Source organism: Pelobates fuscus, chromosome 6, assembly GCF_036172605.1.
Source record: "Pelobates fuscus isolate aPelFus1 chromosome 6, aPelFus1.pri, whole genome shotgun sequence".
In the NCBI taxonomy this organism is placed as follows: domain Eukaryota; kingdom Metazoa; phylum Chordata; class Amphibia; order Anura; family Pelobatidae; genus Pelobates; species Pelobates fuscus.
In genome coordinates this window covers 11,878,924-11,897,019 of record NC_086322.1, presented here as the reverse complement: position 1 = coordinate 11,897,019, position 18,096 = coordinate 11,878,924, and positions in this window count along the sequence as shown.

The window sequence follows — 18,096 nt, the reverse complement described above, 5'->3', positions numbered from 1 at the left end:
ATTTATGACTTTCCAAAAGTTTCTAGGATTTGAAAGGTTATTGTTCAGATTTTCACAGAAATATTGGGCCTTGGCCAATTTTGTTTGTTTTGTGCATATATTTCGCCATTGTCTATACGCACAGTGATCATTCTTTCATAGAGCCAGTACGCTTGAACTTTGACCACAAAGAATCCCGAAACTGGTACATCTGGATGAGGTCAGCTGTGATCCAGTTCATATGTGCCCATTTCACTCTCAACTTACGCAGGGGGGCATGCAAATTCCAAACATGTAGGAGTTCAGACTGAATGAATTCAACTGCACAGTCTACACCCTGTTCCAAATTATTATGCAAATTATATTTTTCTCATTTACCTAAATAATTGATGTAAATAACAGTCAGCATAATTCTCATGTTATCAACTATTAAGAGTACAATTCAAATTTTATTGAACAAACCTCCTAATTAGTGATAAACCGAACGGTTCGCTGGCGAATAGTTCCTGGCGAACATAGCGTGTTCGCTTTCGCCACGGCGGGTGAACACATGCGCGGTTCAATCGCCCCCTATTCGTCATCATTGAGTAAACTTTGACCCTGTACCTCAGTCAGCAGACACATTCCAGCCAATCAGCAGCACACCCTCCCTAGCAGACCCTCCCATCTCCTGGACAGCATCCATTTTAGATTCATTTGGAAGCTGCATACATTTTTTTTTTTGTTTTAATTCTTTATTTTTGTAGTGCATGGAGGTATAACAAATGAGCATGTGGTACCCCAACAGCATTCCTCATGCTTTTCAAGTAACAATTGTAACAATAGGGTATATGTTAATACCCTAGTCTGCGCGGAGCCCTCCATGGGTGAAGATGGATTCATTTTTTTTTTTTGCGCTCAGGTTTTTTATTTTATTTTTAAGTTCGACAGGTATGATGGCTTTTTATTTGGCCTTTTTTGGGGCTGAAAAGTAAAGATTTTAGAAAAAAGAAGACGTTGAAAAGTTGAATTTTACTTTACAGGGTAGTAATTTTATTCCCCCCTCACTATTTTTTAGGGTGAGGGGGGTAGGTAGGGGCTTTTTTATTTGGGTGTGTGACTAGGGGCTTGGGGACCCCTAGTCACCTTTGATGGGGAGGGGGAATTTTCATTTAGGGCCCCCACCCGCCGCTCAGGGGTGGGGGCCGGGAGGAGGACAGTAGGTCCCCCCCTCTTATTGTAACTTAGGACCCCCACCCGCCGCTCAGGGGTGGGGGCGGGGTGGAGGACAGTAGGTCCCCCCCCAATTATTATTTTATAGGGTCCCCACCCGCAGCTCAGGAGCCATGTTACTCTGTATATAGAGGGAGCCACGTTACTCTGTATATAGAGGGAGCCATGTTTACACTGTATATAGAGGGGAGCCATGTTACTCTGTATATAGAGGGGAGCCATGTTACTCTGTATATAGAGGAGCCATGTTACTCTGTATATAGAGGAGCCATGTTTACACTGTATATAGAGGGAGCCATGTTACTCTGTATATAGAGGGAGCCATGTTACTCTGTATATAGAGGGAGCCATGTTACTCTGTATATAGAGGGAGCCATGTTTACACTGTATATAGAGGGAGCCATGTTATTCTGTATATAGAGGGAGCCATGTTTACACTGTATATAGAGGGAGCCATGTTACTCTGTATATAGAGGGAGCCATGTTACTCTGTATATAGAGGGAGCCATGTTACTCTGTATATAGAGGGGAGCCATGTTACTCTGTATATAGAGGGAGCCATGTTTACACTGTATATAGAGGGAGCCATGTTTACACTGTATATAGAGGGAGCCATGTTATTCTGTATATAGAGGGAGCCATGTTTACACTGTATATACAGGGAAGCCATGTTACTCTGTATATAGAGAGGAGCCATGTTTACACTGTATATAGAGGGAGCCATGTTACTCTGTATGTAGAGAGGAGCCATGTTTACACTCTATATAGAGGGGAGCCATGTTACTCTGTATATAGAGGGAGCCATGTTATTCTGTATATAGAGGGAGCCATGTTATTCTGTATATAGAGGGAGCCATGTTTACACGGTATATAGAGGGAAGCCATTTTACTCTGTATATAGAGGGAGCCATGTTACTCTGTATATAGATGGAGCCATGTTACTCTGTATATAGAGGGAGCCATGTTACTCTGTATATAGAGGGAGCCATGTTATTCTGTATATAAAGGGAGCCATGTTTACATGGTATATAGAGGGAAGCCATGTTATTCTGTATATAGAGGGAGCCATGTTACTCTGTATATACAGAGGAGCCATGTTTACACTGTATATAGAGGGAGCCATGTTTACACTGTATATAGAGGGGAGCCATGTTACACTGTATATAGAGGGAGCCATGTTACACTGTATATAGAGGGGAGCCATGTTATTCTGTATATAGAGGGAGCCATGTTTACACGGTATACAGAGGGAAGCCATGTTACTCTGTATATAGAGGGAGCCATGTTACTCTGTATATAGAGGCAGTGGCGTACTAAGGGGGGGGGGGGCGGCGGGGGCGGTCCGCCCTGGGTACCACTCACTAGGGGGGTGCCCGGGGCGAACTTTTATAGAGGAGCCATGTTTACACTGTATATAGAGGGAGCCATGTTACTCTGTATATAGAGAGGAGCCATGTTTACACTGTATATAGAGGGGAGCCATGTTACTTTGTATATAGAGGGAGCCATGTTTACACTGTATATAGAGGGAGCCATGTTTACACTGTATATAGAGGGGAGCCATGTTACACTGTATATAGAGGGAGCCATGTTACACTGTATATAGAGGGGAGCCATGTTACACTGTATATAGAGGGGAGCCATGTTATTCTGTATATAGAGGGAGCCATGTTACTCTGTATATAGAGGGAGCCATGTTACTCTGTATATAGAGGCAGTGGCGTACTAAGGGGGGGCGGCGGGGGCGGTCCGCCCTGGGTACCACTCACTAGGGGGGTGCCCGGGGCGAACTTTCGCAGGGGCGGCGAAATGCTGCCCTGCGTCTTGTGTAAAAGGACCGTCCGCTAATAAGACTATCTACCCGAGTTTCCCATCCAGCAGCAGCAGGGTCCTCTGTTCTCGCGATCCGCGAGAGCGTTGCCGTAGGTTGCCATAGCAACACTCTTGCGGATCGCGAGGACGTTGCCATAGCAACGCTCTCATGGATCGCGAGAACGTTGCCATAGCAATGCTCTCGCGGATCGCGAGAACAGAGGACCCTGCTGCTGCTGGATGGGAAACTCAGATAGATAGTCTTATTAACGAGCATGGAGAATACTGGGCCCCTCTAAACTGCCCAGTGATGCTGTGCCACTGGACCACCAGTCGAGGAGGACGGGAGGGACAGGTAAGTGGCAGCACTTATTCCACACAACATACACACTGTGTAGAGTGTGTGTAGAGTGTATGCAGATGCACACTGCATACACTCTACACACACTGCATACACTCTACACACACTGCATACACTCTACACACACTGCATACACTGCACACACACTGCATACACTGCACACACACTGCATACACTGCATACACACTACACACACCCTAAAGGGGCCGACCAGCTCTCTTCCCATGATTCGGGACCAAAACATGACTCCACTACCACCTTGCTGACGTCGGAGCCAACCATCCACTACTCCATCCATCTGGACCATCCAGGGTTGCACGGCACTAATCAGTGAACAGGACTGTTTGAAAATTAGTCTTCATGTATTTTTCTGCCCAATGCAGCAGTTTCTGCTTGTGAGCATTGGTTAGTGGTGGCCGAATAGAAGGTTTATGCACAGTTGCAAGACTCTGGAGGACTCTACACCTTGATGTCCGTGGGACTCCAGAGGCACAAGCAGCTTCAAATATCTGTTTGCTGCTATGTAATGTTATTTTAGCAGCTGCTCTCTTGATCTGATGTATGGATCTGGCAGAAATATTCCTCAATGTGCCTTTATCTGCACGAACCCGTCTGTGCTCTGAATCAGCCACAAATCTCTAGTGCGATGATCACGCTTAAGTTTTCGTGAAATATCTAATGTTTTCATACCTCGTCCAAGGCATTGAACTATTTCACTCTTCTCGGCAGCAGAGAGATCCTTTTTCTTCCCCATATTGCATGAAAATGGTGCTCTGCTTAATAATGTGGAACACCCTCCTTAAGTAGTTTTTCCTTAAATTGGGCTTACCTGGCAATCTAATTATCACAGGTGTCCGAGATTGTTTTCAGTGATCAAAAAAGCCCTGAGACACAATGCCATCCATGAGTTAAACTGAAAAAACTAAATATTTAATCTTTGTGACACTTAAATAGAATTTGCATAATAATTTGGAACAGGGTGTAGATCTGGGATAATATTTAATCTGTGCTGTGATGTAATTCCAGTAAAATACAAGTTTAGCAGGCTAAGATTGCCACAAGGCATATGTATGTATATGTGTTTGTAGTATCAGTTGGTTAATTACACGTAGCTAAGATACTGTCATCACTGTACTGACCAGGTGCAGGAATGTAAGAACTGGAATTACGCGTCCCTCTCCTTTGTATCAGATGAGCCACGTGGTTAGACCGGATGGATGAGTTTAGACTCTATTCATTAAATAGGTTAAGGGTATGTGTGGGTGTAGTTAATTGTGGGAGGAGCTACAGTGCTATATAAGGAATGTACTCTATGTATTCAGTACTCAGACTTTGCTGTATTTTGGTGACGCTAGTCCCTCTGAGTCCCGATCGGTGATCCAATAAAGAATCTCTTCCTTCCTGAAGAAACCTGTGTCCATCTCTCTGTGCTTGGCTACCGTCAGTTTCTCCGGTATCATTTGGTGCATTGGCCGGGAAGCTCATCGTTCAACGGTAGCTGAGAGGCAGAGGCGTGAGACGGTCTATCTTTGCCCACGTTCTCTACGGCTGCACCCCTGAACTTCTGCGTGGACCTCCCTTCGTCTCGGCGCCACTGGTCTGTTGTCCAGGAGATCATCGGCCTCTACGTGAGAAGTGCTGGGGTGTCCCCGTCGATGAGTGTGAACTCAGGTTCAGGAACGAGGAGGTAAGATAACTGCTGTTTTAGACGGCAGGACCCGCTAGGGGTATACCGATTGTGCGGTAGGCCCAAAGGGGTTTTTGAATCTGTATCTGCCCCCTCTGTCGGAGGGAAGGAGCGAAGGCGCACCGCTCGATCGAACGCTCTTTAGTCAGACCGTTTGATTTGGTTAGTCAGGCGGGGTCCTGGTGTAAGATAGCCCTAGCCGGACACCGGTGTCTTGTCTAGACTAGCGTTCTAGGGTGTATATTACGTTCGCTAGGTCGGAGGGACCGGGAGACTAAGCGGCGCCTGTGTAAATTCGGTTCGCTAGTTCTCATCCTATCTGGGCTAAGTGGGAAGGCGTGTAAATTTGGAACCCACTAGACTTTTGATAGTACGACTAAGAGGCGCCTGTGTAAATTCGGATCTCTAGCTCGTTGTATAGTGCGACTAAGAGGCGCCTGTGTAAATTCGGATCTCTAGCTCGCTATGTATATGTGGTGATTGGGCAGTGTGGCTAACCAAAACGGGTGTATATAGTTTTAGGTAGTCCATTCAAGGTACTGGCCAATAGTTTAGTTGGGAATTGTAAATGTGTTAACGATTGTTTTAGTAAAGTGTATATCTTGTTAGATAGCGCGAGCTCAGCCGTCTAGCGAGAGTGTTAATAGTGTGTTGCTGTATTATAGTGCACGGTACCATAACCCTGTATATTTACTGACATTATATAATAAGTACTAATCATTGTCGTCCATTGCATGTTTAACACCATAACCACTAATAATTGTATTGTGACCTTAACTTGTGCTTTGACCTATGCTAACCGTACTGTAACCGCTATTTGTAAAAGACGATGTTACTGGGGTGTGTTATAGACGGGTAATTCGTATATAGAGAATTATAGCGTGGGTGACTGTGTAGTTACGCCAAAGGGCATAATATTGATTATATAGTGACTGGTGTAGCAGCTGTGTGTGTACGGGAATTCCCTGAGTGTTTATTGTTATTGTGTACGTTTCACTTGGTAACCGTACCACGTGGTGCTGTTGCCAGAGGAAACGGGTGTGACTGTTGAATAGTACGCGTGTATAGTAATCGTTGTCGACGACGTTCCACTGTTAAATATGGGTGCGTCGCAGTCAACGATTCCGGATCCCTTAGGATGTATGGTTAAGAATTTTAAAAAGGGATTCAAAGTTTGTGATTTTGGGGTTAAGATGTCCCCTGTACGTTTGGTCACTTTGTGCACTAGGGAGTGGCCTACTTTGGTTGCGGCATGGCCGCCACGTGGCAGTTTGGATCCAACTCTGGTACAGCGCTTACACGTGGCTGTATCAGGTAGGCCTGAACTTTACGGCCAGTTTCCTTATATTGATTGTTGGAGACAGGCCGTAAATGACTCGCCAAAATGGCTCCGGACATGCCACGAGGAACAGTGTCGCCTCATGGTAGCTAGGACTTGTTCGTCCACTAGGGCTGGTGTTAGGCCCATTTTGGACACGCCCCCTGAGTCCGAGATCCCTTTGCCGCCCCCTTACTTTCCGGTAAGAGGAAGTGACGCAAATACAGGAAGTCCTGTAACCCTTCCCTCATTACCCTCATCCACTTCCGCTTCCTCCTCCAGTACAGGATCCACCCCCCCTCGTACTAAATCTCCCCTTCCGGAACCAGAACCCACCCCCATTAGAAACGAATATCCTGATTTGGCGCCACTTCAGACTTCCGGTCAAGCTTCATCTAGCTCGGCCCGAAGTGTTCTATTCACTACCTTTTCCCAAAACCAACCTCCCACATCCCCATACCCTATATCTCCCCGACCGGAACCCATGACTGACGCTTCCCTACGTAGCCCCATCCAAACCCGACAGTTGACTGGTGCCCAACAATTAAAGCACTATCAGATGCCTCTTCGCTTAAATCCCGGGTCAGCTTATATCGATGCCGCAGGTCAAATGGCACACGCTGACCCTGTCTTCGTATATGTCCCTTTCACCACTACCGACCTTTTAAACTGGAAGACCCATAATTCCTCGTATACTGAGAAACCACAAGCCATGACTGATCTGTTCACCTCAATAGTACAGACACATAATCCGACATGGGCTGATTGCCAGCAGTTATTAATGACTTTATTTAACAATGAGGAAAGGACAAGAATAAATCAAGCAGCCATTAAAGCATTAGAGGATAGAGCCCGTGCTTTGAACCAAGCTAATCCAGCAGCATGGGCCGCAACACATTATCCCAACACTGATCCCGATTGGAACGTAAATGGTGCTGATATGGTTCAACTCAGAGCCTATAGAGACGCTATAATTGCTGGCATGAAAGCCGGAGGAAAGAAAGCCATTAACATGTCGAAGACAGTTGAGGTGATCCAGAAAAGCGATGAAGCGCCCAGTGTCTTTTATGACCGATTATTGGAGGCGTACCGCTTGTACACCCCCTTTAATCCGGAAGACGCAGACAATTCCCGAATGGTTAACTCCGCCTTTGTCAGCCAAGCTTACGGAGATATTAAGCGCAAGCTACAAAAGTTAGAAGGGTTTGCAGGTATGTCAATCTCCCAACTAATGGAGGTAGCTAATAAGGTCTATATGAATAGGGAAACAGAAAGCAAGAAAGAGGAGGAGCGCAAGATGCGTAAAAAGGCTGATATGCTAGCGGTAGCGATCGCAGGCGTAGATAAACGGGGCCCAGATAGAGGCAATAATAGATGGAGTAGGGAGCCTTTGAGTAGGGATCAGTGTGCGTATTGCAAGGAAGAAGGGCATTGGAGGAACGAATGTCCGCAAAGAGAGCAGTACGAGAGAGACCAACCCAGGGCAGGCTACGGAAACTTTAGAGGCAGAGCGAGAGGTAGAGGAGGTCCCGGAGGGAGTAATGGTTATAGAGGGAGTAATGGGAACAGAGGAAGTGTTAGGGAAGACAGGTATATTCCAGCAGCGCAAAGGTCTCGCGATAGAGAAGGTAGGGACTTTGTAGGATTGGCTGACACGGTCATGGAGGACTATTGATACCGACCGGGCTCCATCCCCCTTGGTCGAGCGGAGCCTATGGTCGATGTATCAATAGGGGGGAAAAGGAGTGCGTTCATGATCGACACTGGTGCTGAACATTCAGTGGTGACTAATCTAGTTGCTCCTCCATCTGGAAGGACTATTACTGTGATAGGAGCAACTGGAAGAAGTGCTGAAAGACCGGTTCTTAAAAGTCGACTCTGTACATTGGGAGGCCACGTAGTAAAACACCAATTCCTTTATATGCCTGAATGTCCAGTCCAATTGCTGGGACGTGATATGCTATCCAAATTACAAGCGCAGATTACGTTCCTACCAGATGGAACAACATCTTTAAAGTTTAATGGACCTTCAGGTATTATGACTTTATCCGTACCAAAGGAAGAAGAGTGGCGACTTTATACAGTGTTGACTAGCCAAAACCCTAGGAGTGATGAGACATTGTTTAACATACCAGGAGTTTGGGCAGAGAACAACCCACCAGGACTGGCCCGCAATATTCCACCAATAAAAATTGAACTGAAACATGGGGTTTATCCAGTGAGCCTAAGACAATATCACATTCCGCAGAAGGCTAAGAAGAACATCCAATCCTATCTGGATAAGTTCATACGGTATGGTATCCTAAAATTCTGTACTTCCCCCTGGAACACCCCATTGCTGCCTGTTCAAAAGCCCGGCACAGATGAGTATCGACCTGTGCAGGACTTAAGAGCAGTCAATGATGCGGTTGTTAGCATACATCCAGTTGTACCCAATCCATATAACCTGCTTGCTTTAATTCCGGGCGGGGCTACTTACTTCACAGTCTTAGATCTCAAAGATGCCTTCTTTTGCCTCCGAATTGCCGCAGAAAGTCAATGTATTTTCGCTTTCCAGTGGGAGAACGCTGTAACGGGCTCAAAACGCCAAATGACTTGGACAAGACTGCCCCAAGGGTTTAAAAATTCACCTACCCTATTTGGTTCAGCCCTAAGTCAAGATCTATTGGATTTCGAGTCCATCCCAGGAGAGTGTGTATTGTTACAATATGTAGATGACTTGTTGATAGCAGCAGTTACAAAAGAAATCTGTCAGCAAGCAACGCACGATCTACTACACATTCTCTGGAAGGCAGGATACAAGGTGTCTAGAAAGAAGGCTCAGTTGTGTTTGCCAACTGTCAAGTATCTAGGATTCCATATCTCTGAAGGTCAAAGAATTATGGGGCCAGAGAGAAAAGAAGCTGTCTGCCAAATACCAATACCCAAGAATAGAAGACAAGTGCGAGAATTCTTGGGGGCAGCAGGCTTCTGTAGGATATGGATTCCCAGCTATGCGATACTGGCAAAACCTCTGTACGCAGCTATCAAAGGTACAGAGCACGACCCCTTCTTATGGACCCAAGAACAGCAAACGGCATTTGAAGATGTGAAGAAGGCTTTGATGAGTGCCCCAGCATTAGGTCTACCTGATCACACACGACCATTCTACCTGTATGTACACGAGCAAAGAAGAATGGCTGTGGGAGTATTGACACAGTACTTGGGATCATGGCAAAGACCTGTTGCCTACATGTCTAAACAATTGGATGCAGTGGCCAGCGGACTTCCACCTTGTCTAAGAGCCGTAGCTGCAGCCGCCCTGCTAGTAGCTGAAGCCGATAAACTCACTCTGGGTCAAGAACTTTATGTACGAGTCCCACATGCAGTACAGACGTTGTTGGATTACAAAGGAAATCATTGGTTTAGTAATAGCCGTATGACCAAGTATCAAGCAATGTTGTGTGAAAACCCAAGAGTGCATTTAGAGACTGTAAACACCTTAAATCCAGCTACCCTTTTGCCACAACCTACTGAAAGTCAACATGATTGTTTGGAAGTAATGGATGAAGTATTCTCAAGTAGACCAGATCTTCGTGATTTTCCCATCCAGAACCCCGATGTTCAATATTACACCGACGGCAGTAGTTATGTGAAAGAAGGGATCCGCTATGCAGGATATGCAGTGACAACAATAGACAAGGTGATAGAAGCTCGGCCACTGGCGAAAGGAACATCAGCACAAAAGGCAGAATTAATAGCACTAACACGAGCGTTACAATTGGCTGAAGGTTTAAGAGTAAATATCTATACGGACTCTAAGTATGCGTTTTTAACCACTCATGCCCACGGAGCTTTGTATAAAGAAAGAGGACTACTGAATTCAGAAGGCAAAGAAATCAAGTACGCAGCTGAAATCCTACAACTATTGGAAGCAGTGTGGGAGCCGAAAGAAGTCGGTATCATACATTGTCGAGCGCATCTGAGAGGAGATGGTGATGTAACCAAGGGAAATCGGATGGCAGATAGTGCAGCTAAGCGTGCTGCTGAATCAGGAAGACAGGAGTATGTAGGGCATATAGCTGCTCTTATACCAACTCCACTGTCCCAATGGACTCCAGTTTATACAGCTCAAGAAGAGGAGTGGTTAAAGACTGAACCGGGAAAGTATCTGGAGAACAAGTGGTATCAGCTAGAAGATGGAAGAATAGTTATACCAGCATCGCTAGCGGTAGAAATTGTCCAAAATTATCACAACGGGACACATTCTGGGAGAGACAGTACTGAAGAATCTCTTAGAAAACATTTCTACATACCAAGATTGTCCAACTTGACTCAGGCCATTGTACGCAGATGTGTAACGTGTGCTAAGAATAATGCAAGACAAGGACCAGTAAAGCCACCAGGAGTTCAGTTTATGGGGGGACTCCCCATGTCCGATCTACAAATAGACTTTACAGTGATGCCTAAATCGGGTGGACATCGTTACCTGCTGGTAATTGTGTGCACCTATTCAGGCTGGGTAGAAGCATGTCCTACTCGTACAGAGAAAGCAGGAGAAGTTGTGAGATTCCTGCTACGAGAAATAATACCCCGATATGGACTACCCTGTTCTATAGGATCGGACAATGGTCCAGCTTTTGTTCACCAGTGCCTACAACAACTGACTCATATGCTTGGTATAAAGTGGAGGCTTCATACTGCATATAGACCCCAGAGTTCTGGTAAGGTAGAGAGAATGAATAGAACTATAAAGAACCAGTTGGCTAAAATGTGTCAGGAAACCCAACTTAAGTGGAACGTTCTCTTACCCATAGCTTTATTGCGAATCCGCAGTACCCCTACCAGAAGGATGGGCCTCTCTCCTTTTGAAATCATGTATGGGCGACCACCTCCCGTACTTGGTAACTTAAGGGGGGACTTGAGTCAGTTGGGAGAAGGAATTACCCGGCAGCAGGTTGTAGAGTTGGGTAAGACTATGGAGGAGGTACAGAAATGGGTACAAGATAGATTACCTGTGAATATTTATCCCCCTGTTCATAGTTATCATCCAGGAGATCAAGTGTGGATTAAAGAGTGGAATAATGTACCGTTAGGGCCCAAGTGGAGAGGTCCTTATGTTGTTCTTTTGTCTACCCCTACAGCAATAAAAGTAGCAGAAGTGACTCCGTGGATACATCACTCCAGGGTTAAACCAGCAGCAGTCGATTCTTGGCAAGTTACAGCAGATCCAGAGAATCCCTGCAAGATCCGGTTAAAACGCACTACTCAGTCGGAGTAACGAGGAATTATTGTGGATTACAAATTTTATTGTTACAGGTGTGAGTGAGAAGGCCATAATAAAGCCTGTCCGCTTACCATCACATAGTGTATAAGCCAGGAAAGTCTCGAAGGGACACCTGTGAAGATGAGCAGAACTCCATTCCCTGCAGCCCCTCACATCCTGGAAGCTGAGGCGCCATCGCACGGACGAAGACTGAGGATGACGGCGAAAGATGTGCTTTTGATAGTGTTTATTTATATGTGTTTTTATATTCAGGAAGGTAGAGGTACCGACACTCCTAGCTGTGAGGTATGCATTAAGACTACGAGAACAGGTAACCATATTTCCCAAACCCTAATTTGGCATTCACAATACGAGTGTAAAGGAGATGTATCGAGATGTAGATACTTAAATATAGATTATAGTGTGTGCCATTTAGGAGTAGGAGAACCTAAGTGCTTCAGTCCGGAGTATCAACCTCGTACAATTTGGTTGACTCTCAGGAATGGAGATCCTCAGGGGACCCTAATTAATAAAACGGTGTTAGAATCCGTACATTCTTCGGGTGTTCTGCTATTTGATGCGTGTAAAGCGATATCGAGTGGTAGAAAGCCGTGGAATGTATGTGGGGATCTTAGATGGGAGAGGACGTATGGGTCTAACGATAAATATATTTGTCCCAGTAGCAAAAATAAATATGTAAGTCCTAGATGCCCAAATAGAGATTATAACTTTTGCCCATATTGGTCTTGTGTGGGGTGGGCAACTTGGGGACAGACAGTAGACAAAGACATGATAGTGACTAAGTTGCCGACTAGCCCTTATTGTAAGTCTATGGAATGCAACCCAGTCCATATACTCATTAATAACCCCGACAAGTTCTTAGATAAGTATGGAAATTTATTTGGGTTTCAAATATACGGGACGGGTTTAGATCCTGGGACATTATTGTTTATAGGAATAGAGACTGATACGGTATCCTCCCAGACTCATCAAGTATACCATTCCTTTTACGAAGAGATGAGTATAGATAATAAGATCCCCCATAATGCTAAAAACCTGTTCATCGATTTAGCTGAAAGTATTGCCGGTAGTCTTAATGTTACCAACTGCTATGTGTGTGGAGGTACTAACATGGTAGACCAATGGCCTTGGGAAGCAAAGGAGGTAATGTCCGGTTCTGAGGCAGTTGACCAATTAATATCTACACAAGCCGATTATCATATGAGTGTTAGAGGTAAATCTGAGTGGAGATTAAAGACCTCCATCATAGGTTATGTTTGCATAGCAAGGAAAGGAATAATGTATAATACTTCTGTAGGAGAATTAACTTGTCTAGGGCAAAAAGCTTATGATGATGATACAAAGAATACAACTTGGTGGTCGGCTTCAAATGTCTCAGAACCATCTAACCCGTTTGCTAGATATGCCAATTTAAAGGATGTGTGGTTTGATCTATCCATCACATCTACTTGGAGAGCCCCAGCAAATTTGTACTGGATCTGTGGTAAGAAAGCCTATTCGGAGCTGCCACAGGACTGGGAAGGGGCATGTGTGTTGGGTATGCTCAAACCATCCTTCTTCTTGTTACCGATTGAAACAGGTGAGACTTTAGGTGTTAAAGTGTATGATGTGAATCATAGGAAGAAAAGGGGACCCATAGAGATAGGCGCCTGGGAAGATGATGAATGGTCTCCCCAGCGTATTATAGATTACTATGGGCCAGCCACGTGGGCTGAGGATGGTACCTTTGGTTATAGAACCCCTATTTATATGCTCAACCGTATTATAAGATTACAGGCGGTGGTTGAGATTATCACAAATGAGACATCACAAGCGCTCAATCTTCTAGCGAAGCATAACACCAGGATGAGGACAGCAGTCTACCAAAATAGATTAGCCTTGGATTACCTTTTGGCAGTAGAGGAAGTATAGCAGAGAGGAAGGCTGCTGCACAGATAATGGCGATATATAAGTATAAGGCTCTAGATCAGGGAGAACCAATGCAAGAAGATGAATGTTGAAGATTCACATCATAAGATAAGTCTGGTCTGGTTCATGGTAACCTGAGGTATATGCAAACCAAGGTTAAGTGATGCCTCAAGTAATTGTGAAATATCAGAGGCATCAAAGGGGGGAATGTGATGTAATTCCAGTAAAATACAAGTTTAGCAGGCTAAGATTGCCACAAGGCATATGTATGTATATGTGTTTGTAGTATCAGTTGGTTAATTACACGTAGCTAAGATACTGTCATCACTGTACTGACCAGGTGCAGGAATGTAAGAACTGGAATTACGCGTCCCTCTCCTTTGTATCAGATGAGCCACGTGGTTAGACCGGATGGATGAGTTTAGACTCTATTCATTAAATAGGTTAAGGGTATGTGTGGGTGTAGTTAATTGTGGGAGGAGCTACAGTGCTATATAAGGAATGTACTCTATGTATTCAGTACTCAGACTTTGCTGTATTTTGGTGACGCTAGTCCCTCTGAGTCCCGATCGGTGATCCAATAAAGAATCTCTTCCTTCCTGAAGAAACCTGTGTCCATCTCTCTGTGCTTGGCTACCGTCAGTTTCTCCGGTATCAGTGCGATAAAAATGATTGAAGGATCTGGTGATTTTAACCTTGGGAGAGGTTTTAACCCCTTAACGACGAGTGACGGACGAGGTCCGTCACTCTGGGGATTGCCTTAACGACGTTAAAATTAACCCCAGATCGCCGCAATCGCGGCGATCGTGGGGTTAATGGTGCTCCGGTCTGCCTCTGCATTAGAGGCAGACCGGGAGCACCGGATCGGGCTGTCAGAGTACATGTGCCCGCTCTGACAGCATGCCAGAGCGGGCACATGTGCTCTCTATACTCACCTCCGCCTCCCTGCACTTCCTGGTTCTGTGTGAAGTGCAGGGAGCCGGATCTTCAGTGATCCTGCCCCCTGGTGACAAAACAATAAAGTTAAATTAAAATCCCACCCCCCTTTACCCATTTTAATATAAAATTAACCCCTTCCCTGCCAATTGATCACTGACTACAGTGATCAATTGGCAGGGATTACATTTTACTATGATCTGATTTTTTTTTTAACCCCTGAGGGTTAATTATTATTTTTTTAACCCTCAGGGGTTAAATTTATTTTATTAATTAATTAAAAAATTTTAAAGTTATAAATTTAGCTAGCTGGGGAGGGTGGAAGTTAGTGGGGAATTGGGGGATTTAGTATTAGGCTAACTAGGGGTTAACGTTAAAAAAAGTTTAAAAATAAGCTTTAAAAAGTTAAAAAATTAAGTTAAAAAAAAGTTTTAATAACGTTTAAGTAAAAAATGTAAAAAAATAAACCCTTTACCCAGTCCAAATAAAAATTAACCCCTTCCCTGCCAGTCGATCACTGCCTACAGTGATCAAAATACAGATCACAGTATTATACTGTGATCTAATTTTTTTTTAAACCCTGACGATTAACTTTTATTTATTTTTTAACCCTCAGGGGTTACATTTATTTAATTAACTAATTGAAATACTGTATAATTAAATATTTTGCTAGCTGGGGTGGGTGGGAGTTATGGGAAAATGGGGAATTTACTGTTAGTGCTGCTTACTGCTAGTTAGGGGTTAACGTAAAAAAAAAGCTTAGAAAAATGTTAAATCTGTAAAAAAAATTTTTACGAAAGTTTAGGAAACTTTAAAAAAAATTAATAAGCAAAACAAAAGTTTAAAAAATAGTTTTAAAAAGTAAAAAAAGTTTTAAAAAGTAAAAAAATAAATTTAATAACGTTCATTACCACTACACCTGGTACAAGCTAGCGGAAAAATGATCCCACGCTAAGGTTCAAAATATGCCTTTTAAAATACCCTGGGATGTCTTCTTTAAGAAATGGTATGGCTTTATGGGGTATTTGGTTTATATAGCCTGGTAAAATACTCTAAAATGGGACATGGGCACAGCGTAAAAATGTAAAGTTTGAAAAAAAATGGAATGGCTGTGTCCCAAATGTGCCCCTCCGATGTCCACATATACCTGGCAAAGGTACATACGGGGGTATTTTTGTACTCAGCAGACATAGCTGAGCAACATATGAAGTATTATACAGTGGTAGTACACATAAGGTTTGCAAAATATACTGTGCAAACTCACTTTGTGTGTCAAAAAGGCAGAAAAAACGCTTATTACCACTACACCTGGTACAAGCTAGCGGAAAAATGATCCCACGCTAAGGTTCAAAATATGCCTTTTAAAATACCCTGGGATGTCTTCTTTAAGAAATGGTATGGCTTTATGGGGTATTTGGATTATATAGCCTGGTAAAATACTCTAAAATGGGACATGGGCACAGCGTAAAAATTGAAAGTTGGAAAAAAAAATGGAATGGCTGTGTCCCAAATGTGCCCCTCTGATGTCCACATATACCTGGCAAAGGTACATACGGGGGTGTTTTTGTACTCAGCAGACATAGCTGAGCAACATATGAAGTATTATACAGTGGTAGTACACATATGGTTTGCAAAATATACTGTGCAAACTCACTTTGTGTGTCAAAAAGGCAGAAAAAAACGCTTATTACCACTACACCTGGTACACGCTAGCGGAAAAATGATCCCACGCTAAGGTTCAAAATATGCCTTTTGAAATACCCTGGGGTGTCTACTTTAAGAAATGGTAGACCTTTGTGGGGTAGTTTGAATTTAAAACCTGCGAAGATGCTTGGAAATTGCACTTAGGCCCGGCGTCAAAATTCAAAGTTCGGTAAAAACTGATATGGCTTGGTCTCCTATATGGCACTGTAGCTTCACGAAATAGTGCCATAGACATACAATGGGGGTGTCCTTTTACTCAGAAGACTTAGCTGAGCATAATTTGGGGGGTTTGAACTTAGTGGCACATATGAAATATACAAAATGCCCAGCTAAAATGCAATCCGTATGTAAAAAATGCACAAAATTATTTTTTACCACATACTTTGGCATGTAATGGTAAAAAAATGGGGGCATGTTAAGGCACAAAATGCACCTTATGACATACCCTGGGGTGTCTACTTTTACAAATGGTAGGCCTTTGTGGGGTTTTTTTGAACAGTCAAACTGTTATAATACCCCAAATGGAAGCATAGGCTCATTAAATCCGTCTCTCAAAATTCTACTGTGAATACTGAAAAGGACAGGTCTCCTATATGGCACTGTAGCTTCACGAAATAGTGCCAAAGACATACAATGGGGGTACCGTTGTACTCAGCAGAAGTAACTGAACACATAATAAAACTTTGTACAGGAATAGCACACACCAACTTTACAAAATACACATGAGAAGTTCTTTGTTATAAGTTTGTGTGCGAAAACCCCCAAAAAACACAATTTTACTCCAATATTTAGCAGAGGTTGGCGGTAAAATGGCTACGTAGAAAGTGTCAAAACAACCTTAGGTAAATAGCCTGTGGTGTCTACTTTATATAAATATATACTTTTGTGTGGCAATTTTGTTTTCTTTTATGGCTATTAGGCTTACAAGACAAACATACCAAATTCTAAAATCGCTCCACATAAAAAGTGTATTTTACTCCTTGTGCTTTGTGACCTGTAACTACCAAAAAAAACTTAAAATCCCAGACACATTATATATTCTGTAATTCAGAACAACTAAATGAATTTATTTTTAATTACTTTCCTTAACCTGCACTAATTATGTACACATTATTATTGCAAAAACTGTAAAACAAACACACAAAAATTCATTTTTTTGCATATTTCTGTATTTTTTTAATAATAAATAAGCATTTATATATATATGTGTTACATCAAATTAAAGCCCTTTCTGTCCTTTAAAAAACGGTATATAATATGTGTCGGTGCAATGAATAAGTAAAAAGCAAATTGCAGTTGAACGCAAATAGCAAAAAATGCAAAAAATGCCGTTGTCATTAAGTGAAAGACAAGCTTCTGAAGCTCTGTCCTTAAGGGGTTAATAGCCTTTATTTTGTACACGCAGTACACTAAGCAGTGATCACTGAAACTGTTAGGGAGAACAACGGCCTCCTGGATTCTATCAGGAGAAGTGGAGAGAATCCAATAGAGGAGGGTATGGTTATGGCTTTTAATGTTTATGCGAGTTTTGGGAGGAGATTAATTGTGTTAGCTGCAAAGTCTTAAACAGCGTGCAATAACTATTATTTTTAGGATTCAGCCAATCAATATTAAAATCTCCAAAGACCAACAGTTCACTTTTTGGGTATTGAGCTATGGTTTCACTAAGGAGATGGGCTATGTCAGAAATGGAATGCACAGGGGAGCTAGGTGGGCGGTAGATTCCTGCAACAATGATTGATTTACTGCACGGGATCTCAATTGTGCCAGAATGGAAATCAAAGGTGGCAGGAGGGCTAAGGTTTGTAAGGGGGTAAACGTTATGGAATTGTCAACATAAATAACAACACCTCCTCCTCTCTTTGCTCTGTCATGTCTAAAACATGAATACCCCTGTATTGCAATGGCGGTGT